The sequence below is a fragment of the Podarcis muralis genome, chromosome 5 (assembly GCF_964188315.1).
Source record: "Podarcis muralis chromosome 5, rPodMur119.hap1.1, whole genome shotgun sequence".
Lineage (NCBI taxonomy): Eukaryota > Metazoa > Chordata > Lepidosauria > Squamata > Lacertidae > Podarcis > Podarcis muralis.
Genome location: NC_135659.1, coordinates 60,586,533 through 60,609,641, shown reverse-complemented (window position 1 = coordinate 60,609,641; position 23,109 = coordinate 60,586,533). Strand labels below are relative to the sequence as shown.

Below are 23,109 nucleotides of genomic sequence, written 5' to 3'. Positions count from 1 at the left end.
GAAAACTCCAGCTCTAATCTTTTGTTTAGACTGGATGAGAGGCCACAACACAATATTTCAGTGCTTCCTTCTAGAGGATGCTGGCATAGAGGTACTGGACCAACCAACTGCTCACTTACTCTTCTACATCATTTCATCTTATAGCACCTGTTCAAATCTAATCTACATCTCCAAGAATTTGGTATCAAATCAGCAGACCAGCCTACCTTTGTCACCTTTCACAATTAAGCCATTTCTCCTCCTCTTTCTCTCTCCCCTGCCAGGGCTATTCAATTGTCTTCCAGTCACTTTTATCCCAAAAGTGATGGTCCTCCAGGCGAGGCAAGGAATAATTCAGTCATGATTGCTAAGACGACCAAGGAAACCTCCAAGCTGCTCAGGTGGGTGAAAAATGCTGCTCCTTACTGTTTCCAAGGAAGCAGACCTCTGGCCTTCAGATGCTGTGAAAACCGAGCAGACTTTTTCCAGGGTCAAATATAGATGTAATGCAACTGCCGCTGGGAAGGAAAAAAATTACTCTCTGCTCACCATCCCTCCTCCTCTGTGGCTTACATAGAGGCTCATTATCTCAAGCCCACCAAACCTTCAAGTGCCACAGCAAATGAGAGAGCACACCAGGCCACGTATTAACAGCTATTGCACACTCTCCTTGTTTACTCCTCCCCTCCCTCTCTGTGGATTTCCCTCGTGAATAATGCAGGAGTTGTAGTCCAAGACACTGCCCACTCTATGCTTCTCTCAGAGTCAGCTGAAAACAGGCTCAAGTGCCAGCTAGGGCCAGTCCCCATGTTCTGCACAGTGCAAGCCAGAGATCCTTGTACGGCAGCCTATTTTCTCTTGTTCCAAAAGATGCCGTCTCCTTTTTGTACCAGCTCTGTTTATGAAGCTAAGGAATCATAGAGGACAGAAAACATGATGCAGAAGTTAAACTATGAGGAGAGGGTGGCAGGTCTCATTTTCATAGGCCTCTCAAAAGTATGCAGAGCTGTGCCATACAACAAGGCCCTTTGATCATCACTGGATAATACTGTGAGCCCCCACCCAAGAGAATATATGAGAGGCTCACTAGACTAGTTCTCTTGAGACATTTCTGTCTTCTTTGCTCTTCCAGAAGAGGGAGCTGTACTGCTGTCCCCGTTTCAAAAAAATCAATTACTGGATTGGCCATAAACTCTTCTATTGGTCTTTATTCATCCAGAGATGCTCATCTTGAGTGATTCTTCTCTCAGTGATTTGAACCTGTGACCACACTGGAAGTTTTTACCATGGAGAGGCAGCACACACAAATGCCAAACTGGCCACCATTTTGTTGCTGCTGTGTTTCTGTTATGGAACCACTGCAATTTTTGTAGCAGCAGGCAACAGAGGAGGCTGAGTTTTCTCCTAGTCTCCACTACCAGATGCTGGCAAGCTACAGTACTAAGTGGTGCTGATAACGCCATGGTTGCAAGGTTGCAGGTTTGATCAAGGTTGCAGCTATGGGACAGCTGTATATTCTTGCATTGCAGGGCATGGGACTAGATGATCCTCATGTTCCCTTCCAACTCTTCAATTCTATGATTCTATGATATAGCTTATGCAGGTTGTCTGGGGTACAGTGGCTATAAAAGCAGCAAATGTTGGTTCTAAAGTATAATGAGTTCCCTAAAACCTTAATGCAGCTTTTGGTGACCAAAATCTAAGCTGCTTGCACCCAGCTGATGGATTTTCTAGCTCCCAACCCATGCAGGTAGGTGTGACTCATATTCCAGACAAAAGTGTACAGCTTCCCATCACAACATGCATCACTACTTACCACTGACTCTCAGACAATTAGAACTCTTAAAGAGTTACTGTTATAGCATTGGCTGCATCAGCATAGTGGCCCTTTAACTCCTTTAAAGAGTCCACTGTCTTGCTCACACAGTTGATTGGGGAAAGGTCTGTGCCTAAATTACCCAATAGGGTTTAAAACAAAAAAGTGTAAATGTAAGCACTAACCGCCTGATGCTGTGCATGCTTATTTCAAAGTCAGCCCACTGAGTTCAATAGGGCTTAGGCACAATTAAAACATGAAAGGCTGCTGACTAAAACTGCAAGCAAATGCAAACATGCTGGGGTCCACAAGATCCTGGGCATGGACACATAGGAAAAGACTCATCCAATTCCTTGCAGTACTTCTCTGCACTGGAGCTATTCTGCTGAATCACTTACTGCATTGCTGGCAAAGCTGATAGGGGAATATTCTGAGAGCATTGCAGTGCTCCAGCCCTAGGACACTCTGCACAGCCAAGCTGGCTAAGTGTTTTAAGTCATACAGCATTGCAAAACAGTGGAGGCTTTAAGAGACAATGAAAGGATAATTGCTTCACAGCAGGAGCAAATATAGCCCAAACAGGACTGCCCCTCGGTTATAGTTGGCAGCTTTTCAAACACTTAAATGTTTGTGCACTGACCCAGGACCAACTGCCAAAAAAAAAAAAAAAAAAGGAAACCTTTCCCCTGGCACTGATGTCAGCATACTGAGCAAGTACAGTAATAGCAATATCCACTCACCTCAATTTGGAATGGGTTAGGTCTCTCCAAGTCTCTTTTTTAGAATTCTTGGGGGAAGCACAGGCTTTTCCCAAGGATTTCCCCAAACTCAGGAAAACCCAGCCTGGCAGACTTCATCCAAAATTGCCACCCCTCTTGTTCATCAGTTTCCCTCCTCTGCTACCTTTTCTACACTGACGTGATGGACCAGGGGTAGGGTGGGGACAGGACTGGCAGCTAAGAGGGTTTTTACAAGCAAAGGGTACTCTTTAAGTATCCAGTGCTGCAATAAAGGCTTCTATGCATGTTCCTCTATTGTGAAAATGATCCCTGAGTGTTAATTTTAAATTACCATTATCTATTCTGGTCAGCCCTGAGTGCTCACTGGAAGGACAGATCCTGAAGCTGAGGCTCCAATACCCTGGCCACCTCATGAGAAGAGAAGACTCCCTGGAAAAGACCCTGATGTTGGGAAAGATTGAGGGCACAAGGAGAAAGGGACGACAGAGGACAAGATGGTTGGACAGTGTTCTTGAAGCTACCAGCATGAGTTCGACCAAACTGCGGGAGGCAGTGGAAGACAGGAGTGCCTGGCGTGCTCTGGTCCATGGGGTCACGAATAGTCGGACACAACTAAACGACTAAACAACAACAACAACATTCTGGTCAGTATGTCAAGAAGATTCTCACCCCCTTAAAAAAATGGTATGCTGCTTATGTATGGAGACAAATTCCAGAAATAAGTGGGGGGGGGGTAGAAACAGGTGCATGTGAGGGACATGAAGATGCAGTGAGCATCACAAAGTTGAAAGGATCTTTGACCCCCCACCACCACCAGCACACACAGACTCCAATGCAGAATCTGTAGTGCAGGATGCAACTATAGAGCCCATCAGAGATGACCATCCATAGAATTAAAATCATTTTGAAGTAGGGTTGGGGAAAGGACCAGAACTCTGCAGGCACTTCACTCTACCATACCCACCAAAGTTGATGGGCTGCATGTGTGTCTGTGTCTGCATGTAAGCCAGTTGCTAAGATCACATAACACTTTTGTACTATCACAAAACTGAAACCCGTCCCTAAACAAGAAGCTGGATTATTAACTGGTGCTATCATGAATAGGAAACGAGTTTAAACACCTCCACACACATTTCAGTGATGTCCCAAAGCAAACCACTTCATATATAAAGCATGGGACATCTTTTCCTTCACTTTCAAACCCCAGGTTTGGCAGGAGGGGAGGCTATTCCTCCTCAGCCATTTTAAAATATAGCTGATATGTATTTATGTGCATGTGTTTATATCCTGCCTAATAACAAAAGTTGTCTTGGTAATGTATGTGTGGGAACATTATTTACCTCCTTCTCGGGATCAAGAGGTCTCTGTCTTTTTCAGTTTGGGATAACAGGGTGAAGGGCATGGTTTGGAATAACAGACTTTGCCACGACTCTTTATATACCTGAGGCAATGGTCTCAGTGATGGATGAGAGAGTTGAGGATAAGTGGAAGAAGAATGATAAAGCCACTCCTTCTCACCTTCACTTCTGTGCAGAGAGCCCAGCTTGTCTGTTTGGGGAATGGATGAGAGGGATAGTTGTGAGCAGGATAAGGAAAGGAGTGGACTTCTCCATCCCTCCTTCCTTCTTGAAACTTCATCTCGTTAGTTCTACAGCTTACACTGAAAATTACACACCAAAAGTCTCCTCCCTCCTTTTTTACACTGGAATCCATTTGGTGTAAGCATGCTGCATGGTTTTTGTGTACATACCACAACACACCACGCATCAAGCAAATGAGCTGTGCTTACATGTGGCAGGAAGCCATGTCCCAACAAGTGTACCTTCTGCATGCACATGTAGTAGACAACAGATGAATTTGCCACATAGCTTGGGTAAAGTTTTTCCCAACAAAGAATGAAAAAATAGACTTGTGTGCAGCAGCCATTAGGGGTATGCTCTATATTCTTCAACAAATCAATATATATTACTTGCATGCAAAGATTAAAGCTTGGAACTAGAGAGATACTCTGGGATTCTTCTCCATAGGCTTATTAGAGGTTGATAGAACACTCAACATGGTGAGCATGGCAACAGAATTGTGGCTTCCATACATTAATGGTATAGCTGGAATGTAACAGAGGTAACCGACTGTGCCATTACAATTTCAACACAATTTTGTAACAGGAGTCATTATCAAGGTGACAGCACTATCGGAGTTACAACTGTGCCCTACCACTGTATCCAAACCACATAGTGACACCAGATGTCAGTCCAAAAGTTTCTGTAGCAAACAAGCAAGGGCAGATTTAGCTAGTGCTTTTGTCCTGGATGAATCTGAAGGAAAATCAAAATAAGCATGATACAGATGGGGGTGGCGGTGGTGGAGGGAACTCAGACAGCAAAGTAAGCATATTCCCTAATAAGGAAGTCCAGGAGCAAAAGGTTACAATGGGGTCAACACAGACAATGAGAACCTGTCACTTCCCATCTGTATCTATGGAAACCAGCAAGAGGCTAGAAACAGAGCTGACAAAATTATTGATTGTGCAAAATTACATTCAGCCACATGTGACATTTAAACCTTAATGCTTAGGTGCCCAATACAAGCGAAGTAAAAAAGCCTCTTTTAAATGCTTCCAGCCTGTATTTATATATAGGCAGTCAATGGTTAGCACGTACTTATTGCAAGGATATTTTTAAGATCAGGCAAAGTTCTGGGGAGGAAGGTAATCTTGCCTGCCTTGAATATTGTCAAAAGGAAAATATGCATATTTTAACCAGAATGCAGTTACCACAGTTCCTCTGTACTGTAAGTAACAATTATGTGAGAGGGACAAAAGCAAAATCAAAGCAAGTAAGCAATAAAGAATTCAGTGTCAATCAAAGCTGTGGGGGTGGAAAAATATGTTGAACTCCCAAGTGTCACCTTAAACATGTTGGTAATCAGCATCTAATTATCAGATGCATAGGGCTAAACAGTTTTCAGAAGCACCAGCATCACATTTCTATGTGCAGATGGCTTTGATCTCAACTGAGCAATTCACACAGACATGGTGATGGACCTCTCCAGGATACAAATTTCAAAGTTAAGGGGCAGACTTCTAACATCCCTGTGTCGCTCATCACTGCAGAGAAGGCTATTTCGAAAGTACAGCCTGGGTTGATTGCAATGACTGTGACATTTTAAAGGCTCCTGAAATTTAATTAAGACAGCTGACAGGGCCTGAGTGGGCCCTCAATTTGGTAGTAGTAATGGGCCTGCGGGTGCCAACCTGGGCCGCATCCAGAATTGCCACTGTGAAGTTGTCTGGACCCCTGCCTAGCACTGCTGCACCCAGCCCCACACCTCACATATCCTAGCACTGGCTTAGCTCTGATCCATTGCAGCTAGCCACAATTTGAAATTACCCAAATAAAATGCTTGACATCAATGTTAAACACTGCATTTTGAGAAAATTTAGACCGGTCCAGAAGTGCCACCCATTGGGGTAAGGAAGTTCAGGGGAGCGAGTGCAGCGTTGTGCCCCAATGCAATGGTGAGTGTTAGCAGCAGTGTCAGGTGAGCAGCAGTGTCAGGTAAGGGCCCCATGGCAGCAGGAAGTAATGTCAAACTCAGTAGGCCCTGCCAGCATGTCTGGGGTATGACTGTTGTCCGAATATGCCAAGTACTGCAGCTGTGCCTGATTTTAATGGATGAAGGTTTCAATACGTCCAAAAAAAAAGCCATTCTGACCTAGTAGACTTGCATAGTTTTGAATTGTTAGCACTTACAGAATAGATTTACTGCTTATAATATACTGTAGATACAAAATACACTTACAAAATAGATTTAACAGCCCCACGCAGAACAAAAAAGGTTACACTAGAATAACTAATATATCATGGAAAGAAGAAAAGGGTCGACTGAAATATATAGGTAGGTTTTAAGAAACACAAAATACAAAGGAGGTTAAAAAGAAGAGAATGTCTATGTGTGCATGTTCAAAATATTTTAATTGAAAGTTTTCAACATAAGAAACAATAAAAACCAATCTAACCTAAAAAAAGGAAAAGGATAAAGAAGAGCGAAAATAAGAGAGAATAAAAAAGAAATAAAAATGGGGTATAAATTTAAATATAAATATACGGTTCAGTCTCAACTGCTTTGTTAATGTATCCAAATGGACTAGATCATCTTCAAATCTCTTGTGAAGAGTGAAAATAGAGAGATTTTCAGGTTTGCATTAGCTTGTCATCTTCGCTGAACCCACGCTGCACGTCTGCAAGTTTATTATAGTCTTAATTATTTGAAGTCAGGATTACTCGATGTCCTGGAACTTTCTCAGGGGGGGGGGTGGAATAGTACTTCCCTTTATGTACTGGGATGTGGTGGGGGGACTGGAAGAATGAAGTGTCATGCAAGGCAACACATTTGCCTGACATTTTGAAGCATCTGTTCAGAATCAGTACGAAGCACATGCCTCATGCACATACCAGCTTACACCAAATCAGACCCATCAGTTCAGTAGACGGTTCCCACAGGTGCAAAGTTACCTCCCTAGCAACCTATAAAATGTTGCCGAAAAGAGTGGGCTAAAGTTATTAGGCAGAAAACCTCAACATTGTACAATGCTTAGAAAGGACTCTCATTTAGGCTACAAAATTGTCCCAAGTTCAGGTATGGCAGAACCAATTTGGAAAACAGCAGAGACCAAGATGAAAGTCAAACACGCCACCCTAATCTCAGAAGGTAAAGAGCATCCAGGTTATTCAAGAAACTGGCACACAGTTAACAGGAAACCAATGTACCACCTTAAATGAGACGTAAGAATTTATCATTTGTATAATTCTCTGTGTGTCTAGGTGCTCAAAGCTGCCTTGTAGAAAGGCAGGGGATTAATTTTAATTTTAAAAAGTACTCCAAGGTAGATATTCACATTTAGAAGGCATCAAAAGAAAGAACCAATGATATTGCAAAGTGCAATAATATCCATGTTCATTTTTTTAAATGGAGGAAGAAGCACATATTTCCTTTTTCCAAGCATCTCCTCCAAGATGGATCACAGGAATAGAAAGAATTTTTAGCATGCTCCTTCATACTTGTCCCAACCAGGGTTTCTCCAGTTGAATAGGGGCAATTAGTTCCTATTCCAGGAGTGCCAGAGGTGCCAGGTATGCAACTGTACCCATTGTTACTTTTGAAGGCCAGAATTTCAGCAGAACTAGAAAAGGTCAACAGTTTTGGAAATCTGGTTCTATTATGCTATGCTTTTTTCTGCCTGAACAACAAACAGCATCAATAGTGACATCAATAGGCAGCTCTTCTACAGATCTCTGGACACAGCAATTTTCCACGGAATGCAGAGTGATCGAAGTCATTCTTTTAGAATGTATTACATAATAGAGAAAGACTCAGAGGTAGCAAGACTGTGATAAAGCCATGGGTGTGGTGGATGGAAAATGTGCTGCTGCAACCATGGAAATTGTTGCTGGCTGTATCACTGGAAGTCTCAAATTCATGCTTAGGTTTCTTTACAATATCATAAGCATGTACCAGGCTGAGGACAAATGTTTGGTGGCTGTTTTTATGCAGGGAAACAAGCAGTGCTCTGCAGAAGAGTCAAAGAGCACAAGCCTATGAATGTTTATTCAGAAGTAAGTGCCATTGTGTTCAATGGGGCCTACTTCCAGGTAAGGATGCACAGGGCTGCACTTGACTTTCCAATTAACACCCACTTGAGATGTACTTATTCCAAATCCTGAAAGATCAAGTCCCAAAGTATCACTCATATGGATTAGGATGTAGCATCCAACGGAATGAAGGGAGATAAAGACCAATTCTCTGGACTTAAAAGTAATTACTGGAATCTTTTACTTTCAAGACATCTGCTTGTTGGCTTTGATAGTGTGTAATCTCTTTCATTGTTAGTATGCTGAATGCATCAATTAAATCCTATGGTTTCTTACTAGCCCAATGTAAGGCTTAGTACAGCATCCTGACCCTGTAGCTAAGGTTTCCAGTTCCATCAGGGTGGGATCAGTGGGAAAGGTTCTTTCAAAGAAACAGTAGATGCTCTGTTTTATAGAAGCCAGTGGTTAAACTAGTGTGATACTGAAGTTTGAGAGCTTAATCTGCTCCTCCAGAAACTTGTTCTTTCACCCCTCCAAGACATTGCTGGTTTTGGCAGTAGCGACAATTCTTTTTCCTTTCTTTTTTAGCAATAAACACAGTGCTGGGATGGATAGAGGCACTTCCCGGGATATCAGTCATTTGATGAGTGGAGATGTGGAATAAGCTCCCTCCTCAGCTGATCTGCACAGATTCTAATGATTCTCAAAAGCCAGCCAAAGAGCCCCTCCAAAATGCCCAGGTTTTAGCAAGTCTCCAAAGGATGTTAGATTATAATTGGCTACCCTCTGCTTCCTGTAGAAAGGAATGACTTTCTGCTCTTTGATAACTTCCAGTCAGAAGAATGGGTCCCATAGGTCTTCAACACTTCATAGAGGTATTGCAAAGGAAATATTAAAAACACAAGTGACGTGGATTCCAGTAACATTGAAATGTTGACCTTTATCCAGACATTCATTAGCGCATAAAGTCAGGTCTTACAAAGCATCACAGGATGACCATCTAAGAGACCTCAACAGTCACCACCACCATGGCTTTCATCTATGAAGTAACTAAAAGGTGAGTGTGGCCACAGATTTTTCTCCATTCTTGTTTTATAACTTACTTACTGAATCACTTCTAATTCCACCTTTCTTTTGCATTCCTATTGGTACTTGATACACTAGAATGTACAGAGGTTTCCTGCCTTATCCATTCAGCTTCTAAGCATATGTCAACACAATGACAAAGCAATCTAAAATATTGTGACATCACAAAAATGATTTCAGCTAAGGTCAAAACACAGGCAGGATGATCACAAGCAAGAAGGGTCATTTAGCCTGCAGAAGAGTGTTCGCCTAGCCTTAATCCTCATGATTAAAAAAAGTATGAATAGAGACTTGCAAGTGAAACCACTGAATTACAGTTCTTCAAGAGGTTCAAAGCTATCACCTGTGGACTGAATGGAGACAAAGGATTTTTATCGTGCTACATGAGTCAATTGGCTTATCAGTGCAGGGAAGTCTGTGCTATCACCAACTGTCTTTCTATGTGTGAATGGCCACTGTTAATAACGTTAATTATCTACTTCTGTACTTTTCTGCATGTAATTTCCCCCTTCCAAACCACACACAAACGCACACAAGTGCATGCATCACACATATATACTATACACCCGTAGCTCAGATTCACACTTCAAACACCTAGACTGCAGACCATGAATGCTTGGGCCACAAAAATAGGGTTCACCTTTAAGGCGTTCATCTTATTTTCAAAATAATGTTTTGCAGATCTTGCACACCTCTCTCAGGGCATCTTTTACACCCAAAGTGACATAGAAAAGAGACATTGTATCCAAACAGGAGAGCCTTTGTTGAACTATGGGCGGAAATCCAGGTATTTGGCAGAGAAAGTACATTTTCTTGTTTACTGAACAAAACATCCAAGTCTTTCAATTACCAGTTAAGAAAGACCTTCTAAATGGTACTACCATCCCTTCCTTTCTTTAGTGCAAAGTAAAAGAATGGCACTGTCTGCCTCAGCCGGTCTGAGCGTTGCCATCCATGACACAGCACTTCTGGCACTGTCACAATACATTTGCAGGTGGCCTTAGGGAGAAATGGTGCACCCTTCATTTCACAATTAGTACGGGGAGAAACTAAACTGACCCTCTGCAATTTATAGATCTTAATACCATTCTATATCTTAGCAAGAGTATCTCCCCAAACCAAGGCTGCTACATCCCCCCCACACATTGCAAGTCCCTCCCACCCACGGTGTCCCTTGGCTGCAACAGGTGAAAGCGGTTCTGTTACACAGGGTGCTGAGCTGAGGGAGTGTAAAATTGAGAAGATCCATCATTAAGAAGACCCATTTCGGGGTGCTAAATTTTGGCCTCACACAGGATGCCATAATATGGAAGATTACCAAAGTCTGCCACTGGCTGCATCTGCCTAAAGCCATCCTAGCCTCCACTCAAGGAAACCAACCATCTCTTACAGGATAAGCAACAGGAACTTCCCTCTTCAGAAGCAGTATGACTCTAAATACCAGGTGCTGGGGACAAACAGAGAATGTAGTTCCCCTTGTAAGCTTCCCAGAGGCACCTCAATGGGCATGACCATGAAACAGGAAATTGCTTTAGACTGGGACAAGTGACTTGTTGAAGACCACAAGCTGAATACAAGGCAGAGGTGGAATATTATGCTCAATAAAGCCCACAAATAATCCCCACTACCCAAAATTCTTCTCTCCTCAAAAATTCATTGTCCATCAGATTCCTCTAGGTTAAATTACTGCAACATGTTATATGTGGGCTGCCTCTGAAGATGGTTCAGAAACGTCAGCTGGTGTAGAATTCAGTGGCTAGGTTGCTCACTGGGGCAAGATGGTTTGAGCATATAATACCAATTCTGGCTCAACTGCACTGGCTGCCAATTAGTTTCTGGGCCTAATTCAAAGTGCTGGTTTTGACCTATAAAGCGTTAAATGACTCAGGGCTGCAATACCTCAAGGATCGCCTTCCCCATATGAACTGATCTGCACCCTGAGATCACCATCTGAGGTCCTTCTTCATGTGCCTCCTCCATGAGGTCTGGAGGGTAGCAACATAAAAATGGACCTTTTCTGCAATGGCTCCCCACTTGTGGAATGCCCTCTGCAGGGACGCTCTCCATCTACATATCTTTAGGCGCCAGGCAAAAACATTCCTCTTTGGCCTTTGGCTCATTAAACAATCTGTGGCCTTTTGAACTGTGGGGTTATTGTCTTTGTTTGTTACTATATTCTGAATTTTTGTTTTTTTATATTGTAAGCTGGTCTGTGATTCCTGGATGAAGGATTGTATACAATTTAAATAATAATAATAATAATAATAATAATAATAATAATAATAATACCCTCTAAATCAATTCCCACAAAATATTCCTTTCCCCTGTGCCTTCCCAGTTTCCCCTCATCTCATTCATGAGTACCTAGAGCTCTCCTTCAGTGCAGCCCAACCACGTGCAACAATAGTCTGATCTCAGTTGCCCAGCTTCCAGCTGAAAGGCATAGGATCTGATAGCAAGCGAGGCATGAAACTTCAAAAGGGTAGCCACTGTCCAATCAAGCAGCCAGCCAACATGCCACTTAGTTCAGTCAGCCTCCCTTTCAGAACACCTCCACCTAGCACCCCCAAAAATGATAATCTTTCACTGCAGGGGTAGAAGGAAGGTGAACCTTAAGAACCTTTCTGTGCTCCTTTGCTGGACCATCAGATCCTAAAATACAAAGCAAAGCAAAAGGACCAAACAAGGGCAATGGAAGATGGTGATTTGACATGGTATTGTCAAGGTTCAACCCTCCCCAGACAAAGGCAACAGGACCCTACCCCCTCAGCAGGTCTCTACTGCCAATAACCCTGAAGATCTGTTGGATCTGCATAACCCTGCCTAAGGGCTGGAGGTCCCTGCCTCAGGCCCCTGGGATTCTGACTGGCTCCCAGACCCTCTTCCATCTACCCCAGAGTCACAGAAGCAAATGAGATGGTGAGCCAGACAGAAGCTTCAGATACACCACTGGCTGGCTGCATGTGAGGCTTCTCAGGACAAGAGGGGAGTGTTGGAAGCATTGCCTAGATCAGGGCCAGGAACGGGCAGAACCTCCAGCTCTTCTATAAGCTTCCGAGCCGAGTTTCTTTGCTAATGTGTCAGCCCTCCTGACCTGAGGAATATAGATGGGAGGGCTTGCTGGCAAGGGCATGTTAACTTGCTGGAAACCACAGGAAGGGAGTGTGCTCCTGTGCTCATGTTCTGCTCCCTAGTTTCCCACAGGCATCTGGTTGGTGACTGTGAGAACAGAATGCTGGTCTGATCCAACAGGCCGTTCTTACGTTCTTAGCTGCTCCATGTGGCAAGGTTTCCCCCCACACACATGGTGACTCTCCTTACTCGGCTGTCATAATTTGCCATGAAGATCCTCTGCCTTGTGTGGAGAGGTTCCATATCAATGACAGAAAATTTTGCCGGTGATAAATTAACTCTCTCTGACCAATAGAATCCATATGGTGAGCGGCACTATGACTGGGCAAAGGGAAGCAGCACATGTAAGCATCTTGCTATGTGTAGACCAATCCTTGATCTACTAAATCAGACATAAGAACTTCTGTTTTGCTTTGGTAATACTAACACTCAAAATAGTGGTTCAGGGCAAGGGACTCTTCATAATTCACCAAAGGTATAAGGAGGATCAGAACTGCTTACATTTCGTTCATCTCCTGTCCATATATACTAACCACACTTCTCTGTGTTATTGAGGGCCCCACACCTGCACTGTATACACAGAGGGGCTCCTCAGTAAATATATGAACACTGAGACATAGCCAGCATCTGAGGATGTGGCCCCACTTCCCCATGTAGTCAGTAGATGTATGCAGGCAGAACATCTGAACAGTTGAAAGGGCTTAGGACAATAAGTTGCTTGTCTATAGGTAGTTTCACAGCTCTAATGCCAAACCAATGATTTTTCAAACTTGAGGATGGTGGAGTTAGAGAAGACAGAGCCATAATGCGCCTCTTACCTTATCAAAACGGGTTGCTCACGTGTTGGGTGACCAGAAGAACTGGCAGGAAGCCACAGAGCCCATCTTCCATGGCTTCTGACCCAATTCCAGTCAGCAGAGCTCAGAAGGCACTTGGGGAATGTTACTGTTTGATAGTTTGTGGCCAATAACTTGGTGATCTCAGCCTAGTGATGGTCAACATCACTACATCATAAAATGTGTTGTCACAATTGATGCTGTGGTTAGTGCTCTCAGAGGCTCAGAATTCAGAAAGATTCCAGTTAAACTATCATTTACCCAAAGGGTTAAAGTCACCTTTAGTTATGGAAATAGCCTAGGCTTCCCATGTCATGTTTACTTAATAGAGCTGGTGGAGGTGGGGTGGGGTCATTGCTAAGAAGGCAAGGTGGTTTAAATCTCATCTAAGTTGTGCACTCATTTGATAGAACAGTGGCTTGCTTAAGTCTACTAAATTCTTCTCCTCTCTGCAGTACTAATCTACCTTACAGGATTGTTGTTATGAATAATGTAAGGTAAAGGTAAAGGATTCCTGGATGGTTAAGTCCAGTCAAAGGTAACTATGGGGTGCAGAGCTCATCTCACTTCAGGCTGAGGGAGCCGGCATTTGTGCACAGACAGCTTTCTGGGTCATGTGGCCAGCATGACTAAACCACTTCTGGTGCAATGGGACACCGTGATGGAAGCCAGAGCACACGGAAACAGTGTTTACTTTCCTGCCGCAGCGGTACCTATTTATCTACTTGTACTGGAATGCTTTCCAACTGCTAGGTTGGCAGAAGCTGGGACAGAGCAATGGGACCTCACTCCACTGCGCGGATTCGAACTGCCAACCTTCTAATCGGCAAGCCCAAGAGACTCAGTGGTTTAGATCACAACGCCACTTGCATTCCTACACATATAATGTACATACATTGAACTATCTAACCTTTTTATCACATGGTATTACCATTGTGTGTGTGTTTAGTTATATATGAGAGAATATATGAAGAAAGACCAAACAGAATTTTGCTGAAGGTTAATTGCTGTAATTGCTGAGGGTTAATTGCCAAAGAATGCAGGAGAGAGATAAAAGACTCAAGGATTGGAGGTGCAATGCCTCTGAATACCAGTTACTTGAGAATATGAGTGGGTAGTGGGCCTTTGTGCTTATGTCATGCTTATGGACTTTTTATGTAAATCTGGCTGGCAACTGTAAGAACAGAGTTCTGGGCTAGATAAACTTCTGTTCTGATCCAACAGGACTATTCTTCTGTTCTTACATAGTATAGAGAAGTTTTAAATGTTTGATGTTTTACTGTGTTTGATGTTTTAATTCACTGGAAGCCGCCCAGAGTGGCTGGAGCAACCCAGTCAGATGGGTGGCATATAAATTATTATTATTATTATTATTATTATTATTATTATTATTATTATTACCTTAATTTCAAGATATGTTAGCCTATCCATGCTATTTATTGAGGAATAAATTTATTGGGGAAAAGGCAGGGTATAATATAAATATAAAATATAATAATTTATCCAACCCATATTAACCTGAGGAGCTTGGTATGTTTTTCCTCAACTGAAGCACAGAAGACTGTGTAATTTGCTGTGGAAATTTATCAAGTAGGGTATTTAGCTGAGCCAGCAAAGCCCTAGGCCTTAAAATGTCTGACTCGCCTTTCTCAATGAACAAGATGGACTGGATTGTTCCACTGCAGTGAGACAGGATACTTATGCTAATTTTCAAACATCCCCAATGGGGTGAAAAAGGAAAGGGATCAGGAAAAAGGTAGTTTGTCTGAAAGATAAAGCATTATAGAACCTCAAGACTAGTCACCACTTATTAAGTATTGAACATTCTCTTCCATGGCATACTCCTAGATTTAACAAAGAAAGTGGAATGGATTATTATTTTCCTTCACTCCCCCATCCTAGACCTCTGAGTGCAACCTAAATTTAAAGCAACACTCAAGAAAGTTACATTCTCATAGGGCACAACAATGCTAAGTTATTTGTGACCATGTTTTAAGTGGGGTGATGCAAAAGATTTTCAGATGTGGAGCACAATAAGCATTTGGTCTGTCAAAGAAAAGAGTTTGCAATTTGCTCTATTATGTAACCCACTGTACTTCCTCTAAGAACACTGAATTCTTTACATTTGAGGTGAAATCAAATGGCAAACATCCTTTCAAACTACCAAAACGATTACACAATGCTTCAACATCCTCAAGAAAAACACAATTGCTATTTAAGTCCATGCAGCTAGCTACATTAAGGCTCAGCTACCAAATGTGATCTGACAGGGTGATATTTGCAATGCAATTAACTGACTTCAAGAATACCATGCACCTTATTGTTAATTATATGTTTGTGAAATACTACAGTCTTACTTAAAGACTATCTTTCACTTTGGCTTTGTTGGCTGGTTCTGAGCATCACTGCTCATCACAATAGCTTTGAAATTCAGAAGAAATTCACTATATTGCTTCACGGCTTTACAGTAACAACAAAATTTTACTTCTATAATATATGTAATCCAATTGGGCAAAGATAACTAGAATTTTAATAATAAGAATAATAATAATAAGGATAATAATAAATTGTCTAGTAGCACCTTATAGACCAACTAAATTTGTTCTGGTATAAGTGTGCATGCAGACAAAAGCTTATACCAGAACAAGCTTAGTTGGTCTATAAGGTGCTACTGGACAATTTTTTATTTTATTTATTTTTATTTCGACTGCGTCAGGCCAACACAGCTACCTACGTACCTGAATCAAGGATTTTAAGAGACCAGAACAGACTAGTCAATGTATCATTTCTACCCTGTTGGGGTGGAAAAATCACCTATACATCTTTACTTCAAGCCTAGAAGTCTGCTAGAAGGCAGAGAGAGAAATTAGGCAAACTGCCTTCCCATAAACAAGTTAAGAGAGCCCAAAACATTCAGAGTCAGGTACTGTGCTATTTATGTAGTGCCATGCACATAAATTACAATACATCCTGGAACATTTTTTCCCCCTTTAACATCTATAATACACAATACATGTTTTGTTCTTTAATAGGCCTCCTGAAATATTGCCTCTAGTGTTTTGGGTTTTTTTAGAGCAAACATAAGAAGATAAGAAACAAGGTTGTTCTCAAAGCAGAAGGGTGATTCATACCTTTGTGAAAAGTGAATGAATGGCCCTGCTTGACAATTCCAGGAAGAAAAGCTAAAGCGCCATCCAGGACTAGCAGTGCTGAAATCTTTGTAACAGCATTTCATAAAGGACCGTAGTAGCAGAACAACCGTGGGGCATGCTCCTGCTATGTACTTAAACCAGAGCCATTTAAATGAGAGAACTTCAGGGACTTCACAGGCACAAACATAGGTAGACAGGAAGCTGCCTTATACCAGATCAGATTATTTGCTTGGCTAGCCCAGTATTGCTATCACTGGCAGCAGTTCTCCAAGGTCTCAGGTAGAGGTCTTTGCCAATACCCGCTACCTAAGAGTTTCGGAGATCTCCTGCCCAGAAAGTATGTGCTCTACCACTGAGTTATGACCCTTCCCCCCATGGGTGCCTATTACAAAGGCCCATTTCTCTGCCTGCTATAGACATCTGCGTGTATGTCACAAGAACTTGAGTACAAAAGCCAATGAGCTCACAACAAGCACACTTGTTACTGGGCCTGTTGCAAATCTGAAAGCAAGACAATTTAAGCAATGGCATGAGAGTACAGTTCAGCATACAGACTGATCTTTATCATAGCAGAGCCATGCTGCACCACTGAGAACATTAGCAGCTCTCATGACTTTTCACAAAGAGAGTAGTGTAATTACAACATTAGGTGCTGGTGGTACCATATATAACAGAGAGGTACAGCCTGACTAAGCGCCAGTCATCTCTGTTACTATCAGTAGAATGAAGTCAACACTATTAACGCACTACATTAATGTCAGCTACACAATAAAACCTAATAGAGCACATTGCCAGCTTATGCAGGTTGTACCTACAGATTTTTAAAAGCTAAGCTAGCATCAACACTGATGTTTATTCAAAAGTGGGCCTATGTTCTAGCTATGCAAATATGTGAAAGGTAGAAGATGTGCCTAATATGCTGCTGCCTGTGCTCCGAAGGACAGGTTACTTAGAATTATTTTAATTACACTTGAATGACACAGGATCTTGGAAATGAAACTAGAAAGAAGCACTCTCAAAGGATTCAGCACCCTGGACAGTTAATAAGACTAGTGTTGCCCTTTCCCAAGAGCCCTAATATTTCAAGGTAAAAAGGTGGCTTTAGATAATATGCATTTCTTATATGGCAAGGCTATTTTCCACATCAGCACAGGGATCTCCCACTCCACTCAAATGCAGAAAGGGTCACACATCTGCATCATCATACTTCTGCACAACAATGCCAGTCAGAGGGGGAATGTTTATTGCTTGCACTGCAAAATTGTCTTAACCTTCTTCATAAAAATCTAGGAGGATTTCAGGGTATAACTGCAAGATTCTTGAAAGCAGTACCATCTGAAAGCTACTGTTATGTTTTCAAAAGACATTTCCCTTTGGAGAAAGCTCGGGAAAGATGTTTTCCCCTGGAAAGCTTTGAAACATCAATTCACTATATACATTGAGAATCATGTTAAATCCCTTAACATCCAAAGCTTATCTTCTCTTCATTATGGCTCTTGTCCAAATGAAATCCAAAGCATCCTTTCTGTGTCAAGTCATGGGGTCTTTTCATTCAGAACAGCAAGCAGAGGATCAGCTTTCTCTAAAACCAAAACCAGAATATTTGTGTTGCTGAATATGCAGCAACTACATTGCCTTTGGTAGCACTTGGCTATGTATCAATTCTCTATGCATACATTGCTGCCCAGAGTGTTCTGAAAAATGGGTGGGATATAAAATGATGAAATACATAAGATTGCCTGCAGGCTACATCTAAGCTCTATTCAAATCGCAACATGATACTGAAGGTGTCACAGACACAGGAATTGGCCTAGTTGAACCAACACTTGATTAGAGAGAAGTGATACAATGAATATTAAGTGGTATGATTCTACAACTCAGACTAGCTGTCTGCATAAATATAATAAAGATGGTAGTATTTTACTAATGGGGTGGGGGTGGGGGGGGATAGGGAAGAATCCTTCAGGTGCAAAAAGCTGTGTTTATTGAGTCCAATGTATTCTGATTACAGTACATTCATTCTTCAAGGGCACTCTTAAGCAAAACCAACTTGAGTCTGTGGTCCCCAACTCTATTGCAAATGATTGGAAAATAATTGAGCTCAACACATTTATTTCATCCACTTCTCCATTATTTGGTACCTTTGCATTTTTCTTTTATTTGATGCAACACCAAGGATGCAACACCAAGCAAGCAAATGTCTGCATTCATAGGACCCTCTCCCCACATATAAACCTCCTAGTTTAAGATCTGCTTTGAGGCTTGCAGAAGATTACATGGGTGGGACTGGACATGTGACTGGAATTGTATGGAGCACCTCCACAGGCAAATCAATGAAGCACCAACATTCTTAAAGGAAGACAGTTTCCATCTTTCAAAAAAATTCCAAAGATTTTAAAGGGTGATGTGTGGTTTTGTTGCTTTTATCTTGTTGATCTTATAGGAGGTTTTTAAACTGCTCTGTTGATTCCGATACCTGCTGCTGCTTTGGCTCTGTTGATTTCATTTGTTTTATTATTTGGGTGGCTTCTATTGTAGGCAGCTTGGAATATTTTTAACAGAGAAAAGTGACTAATAATTCTGAATTAAATTAATTGGGATATATGGTGTGTTAGGAGAGGGGTTGTATCTCTGGTGGGGGACATGTAGTGCTCCTTCTGGGGTAGTTTGTCCACCTTTGGTCCCCACCCTGCACTCTGCAATCACCTAAAAGTTATTGCGGCAGCAGCCACACCACAGAAGCAACTTCAACTGGCTGGCTAAACGAGGTGAGGGGGGCTGATGGGTCTCAAACCATACATGAGTTAAGGACCTCTCCTGCATATGAAGACAGGCTCTGGCAGATTGATCAGACAAGACCAACAGTCAAGAAGGCAGTTTCTGCATGTTCAGTAGAGAGGACAGATAGGGCTTGTCAACCTGGGAAGGTATCCCATTCAGGAGAAGGAAAACACTGACCCTAAATCTCCACTGCCTTGCAGAATATCTTTGGGAGAAGAAAAGGCCAAGGAGTAAACTCTACACAAATCCGGAGTTGAGTCCCTAAGACAGTTGGATGGTGCCTTGTATGCCTCCTTCTGGCAACTCCTGCAGCCAAACTGGTGCTAATCGTATTGCTCTGCTTTCCTTTGGACCACATCTGTGAGGCTGAGAAGGCAGGGTCTTATCGTCTGGGCACCCCAGAATCTCCATACACACAGCCCTGGGCTTGCGCCCCAGGGGAGGTCACTTCAGTGCCGCTAATGCAGTGATTTGACTTCACCTCCAGAGGTGCACTCCACTGTCTCTCGAGACAGATGCCAACAACAGATGCATTTCGATATACCCAATGGACTTCCCTGAATTCCCTCTGTTACAGTTATAGAAATAAGGTGGGTCCTAAAATATGGAACTTAGGTGCCAAAAGTCAGAGCAAAAAGGTGTAACACAGATCTGTATGCATAGGGGAGCTGCAGACTGGTACTTTATAATGTGTTGTGTTTGTAAATGGTGTTTTGAAGACTTCTGGCATGTTGGGTGCATCTGTTACCTAGATTAAAGCATTTAACAAGCAGCACATGCTTCTGAATGCATTAGTGCATACTTCAGCTGACTTTAACTTCACACAGTGGTACCTCGGGTTAAGTACTTAATTCATTCCGAAGGTCTGTACTTAACCTGAAACTGTTCTTAACCTGAAGCACCACTTTAGCTAATGGGGCCTCCTGCTGCTGCCACGCCGTCACAGCACGATTTCTGTTCTCATCCTGAAGCAAAGTTCTTAACCTGAAGCACTATTTCAGGGTTAGTGGAGTCTGTAACCTGAAGCGTATGTAACCTGAAGCGTATGTAACCCGAGGTACCACTGTATAATGTATAATTGTGTTTCCTTAAGCAACACTGGGAACTGTAGTTTTATAGAGGCACTGATAATTCTGTTGGAGAGTCCTCCTTGATTTCAAGAGTAGGTTGGGGGCGCTATTACAACTGTATATGGCAGTCACACCCTAGGTACACCAAGCATGTTTATAGTATAGTTTACTGAATGTTAAAATGAATGAAACGTAGGATAAACTGGGGGTGGAAATCTTTGATTGAATTGGCATGGGATATGCTTGCAGAAATAGCTTTAAAACATACAAGCAAACTGACACCCTTACCTTAAATGCTGGTACAGGGCATTCAAAGCACAGCAGATGCAGATTGACAGTAAGTCAGAGAAAATGCCTGCAGAAGTTGAGATAAGGGAGAAGGAGGATAGAGAAGTATCAACTCTTCAACCTTGAATATATAGTTGGTAGCTGCTTCACATGGGCCATTTCTTACCACACATGTGAAAAGGAATGTGGGGAGAGCAAGCAAAAACCCTGGTATCTATTTTGACAGGTATGAACACATGTAGAACTGATGGCAAAAGACGTACAGTCCCCTGCCATCACCCATGTTCATTCCCCTACCTCCCCATTCCGCTTGCTGTTTAATTACACACACACTTCTCAAAGCTCATATAGAAAGCTTACTCAAAGAGTAAGCATACCAGAATTACTGTGCATTTTCCTGCTTCCTGTTCCTCCCTTGCCTCCTGAGATCTTTCAATAAGCTGTTTCAGAAGGGAATTATAAAACACAACATCTTGTACAGCACTTAATACAATTCAATGTGCTTAATAAGCTCATATTAAAAGGTAATAAAGGAATAACTGCCCCGCAGTGTGCTATCCTAGTAGCTTGTTGCAATCCCTACATCTGTTCTCCAACCTCACTCATTCCACACCTGCAAGCAACAAGAAAACCTTTTGCTTGAGTTAGTCACTTCCAACATTACTATTTACAGGATTTCAGGAAGCAATTGGGTTAGTATACATGCAGCCACTGAATAGTGAAGCCACTGTGGTTCAGGAAGAGGTTGATTTCTGAGGCTTCTATGCTTTTAGCCTTTTCATTTCAGCCTTTAGCCTAAACAAGAGGAGGCAGAGAACTCAAAACATGATAGTCTAGTTATGCTTTCTTGTAAAATTGATGCCAATATTAAAGTCAAACTATTTTGCATTATAAACACTGCTTGATGTATATGCTTCCATCACACACATTTCTTAAAGTTTAAATATTTCATTTAGACAGAAATGTTCCTTCACTTACTTGGGAGAGAGCCTTTTAATAAATATGGGGAACTACACAGAACCTCGTGAGCTTCTGATTGCTCTGCATCTCTAGGATTCAGTTTTTGAGATTGAAATCATACACCCAAGACTATAGTCCTACAATTCAGTTGTGAATTCCAGGACCAAAGCTTCTTCTCACGAATCACCTTTAAAAATATTCACCTGAATCATTCATCCCATGGTATTCCTATTCATAAGGCTTTTAATCTCCTGCTTATTATCTTCTTAACTATGCACAGTAATCCCTATAAGAGGTCTGATACTGTAAAAGCCTCATTTTTATTTAACCCATTCCTTCATAACATTTGATTCCTTCAATCTCAATAAAAGTATTCAATTAGCATAGCAATGACAGCAAATAAACCCACTCTGCTTCCAGGAGGGCTCATGCAACCATCCCAAATGATTGAGAGAAAGAACTGGAAACAGGTAAAAGGATGCAATTAAATATTTATAGTTTTACAGTTAAGTTCTATATGATTCTTGTTAAATAAAAAAAATTAATTGACAGTTACACATGAGTTACTAGGGAAATGAGCAAACCTATAGCCCTTGATGGTTCGCTTTAAATACTATTACTAATCACACTATTTCCAATATGATTAATAAAGGAACTAATGAGCTTTGATAAGATGCTGTCTCACTGACTGCTTTCATATTGCAGTGCTTTTATGTTCTTGTTTTAATTTATTTTATGGCAATTTAAACTTTTTGGAAGCTGCTCTGGAGACGTGTTGAAAGGTTGGGGGTGGGGAAGGAATGGTCTACCTGTGGTTCTGACAGGCTGTTTTCGTGGGAATTAACATGGGGGGGGGCAGATCTTAATAAAATACAATACCCAAGGAAATTTAGGGAGCAGGAAAGGCTGTGTACACACTATACCTTTAAAACACATTCTGTTGCTCAAAGAATTCTGGGCACTGTAGTTTACCCCTCACAGGGTTACAATTCCCAGCAACCCTTACAGTGCCCAGAATTCTTCAAGCAAAATGTGTTTTGAATGTGCAAACAGCCTAAGCATCCATGCCCAAAGGACAAGACAAAGATAAGACCTGCTAGTTTTTTTTGTTTTCATTCTGATAAACAGATTGTTTTGATAAGCCTGTAATCCTAAAAACACATACCTGAGAGTACACCCCTTTGTATCCAGTGGGGCTTGCTTCAAAGCAGACACAGACAGGCTTGCACTGTAATTCTGGCAGCAAGAACAGCCAACTAGGTGCTTTTTTGATATGGCACTGGCGCTGTAGAACTTTGTTTGTGTATTAGGGGGCCTCCCCTTTGCACAGAAGCAGAACAAATCAAGATTAGCCCAGCTTAAAAGAAAACCCCAACTAAGTGCAAAACAAAAGATAACAGGTGGATATGACAGACAGACAGGCGGAGTAGGAGACAATGCCCATCAGAACACTAGGCAATGATCTCAGCACTGCAGCTGCCTAACTGCTGTCAAGTGAACAGATCCGCTGTAGGGGACCTGTTAAGCAAGGATGGATGTGAAACTCTCTAATTAAAACCCAGACCATGCAATTTGATCTGCCCAGTTATCCTGTTTGTGAATATGCAAACACAGATATACACACACCCCACATACAAACCACAGTGGTTGCAGCAGGTATTGTGAACAAGAGAATGGA

At 42.0% G+C, this 23,109-nt stretch overlaps 1 protein-coding gene across 27 annotated transcripts in view; it reads right to left on the bottom strand.

The window, feature by feature from the left end:
- NFASC (neurofascin) overlaps positions 1–23,109 on the bottom strand; it is a 187,104-nt gene that overhangs the window by 156,625 nt on the left and 7,370 nt on the right. The window contains exon 2 of one of the 27 annotated variants that reach the window (XM_077928981.1): positions 20,472–20,538. The exons of 25 other annotated variants lie outside the window; for them this stretch is intronic. The gene's annotated coding sequence lies outside the window, so the exon portion shown is untranslated. Of the gene's footprint in view, positions 1–206; positions 615–20,471; positions 20,539–23,109 lie in introns of those variants that run through there. One more of the 27 variants, XM_077928980.1, reaches the window with a different exon arrangement.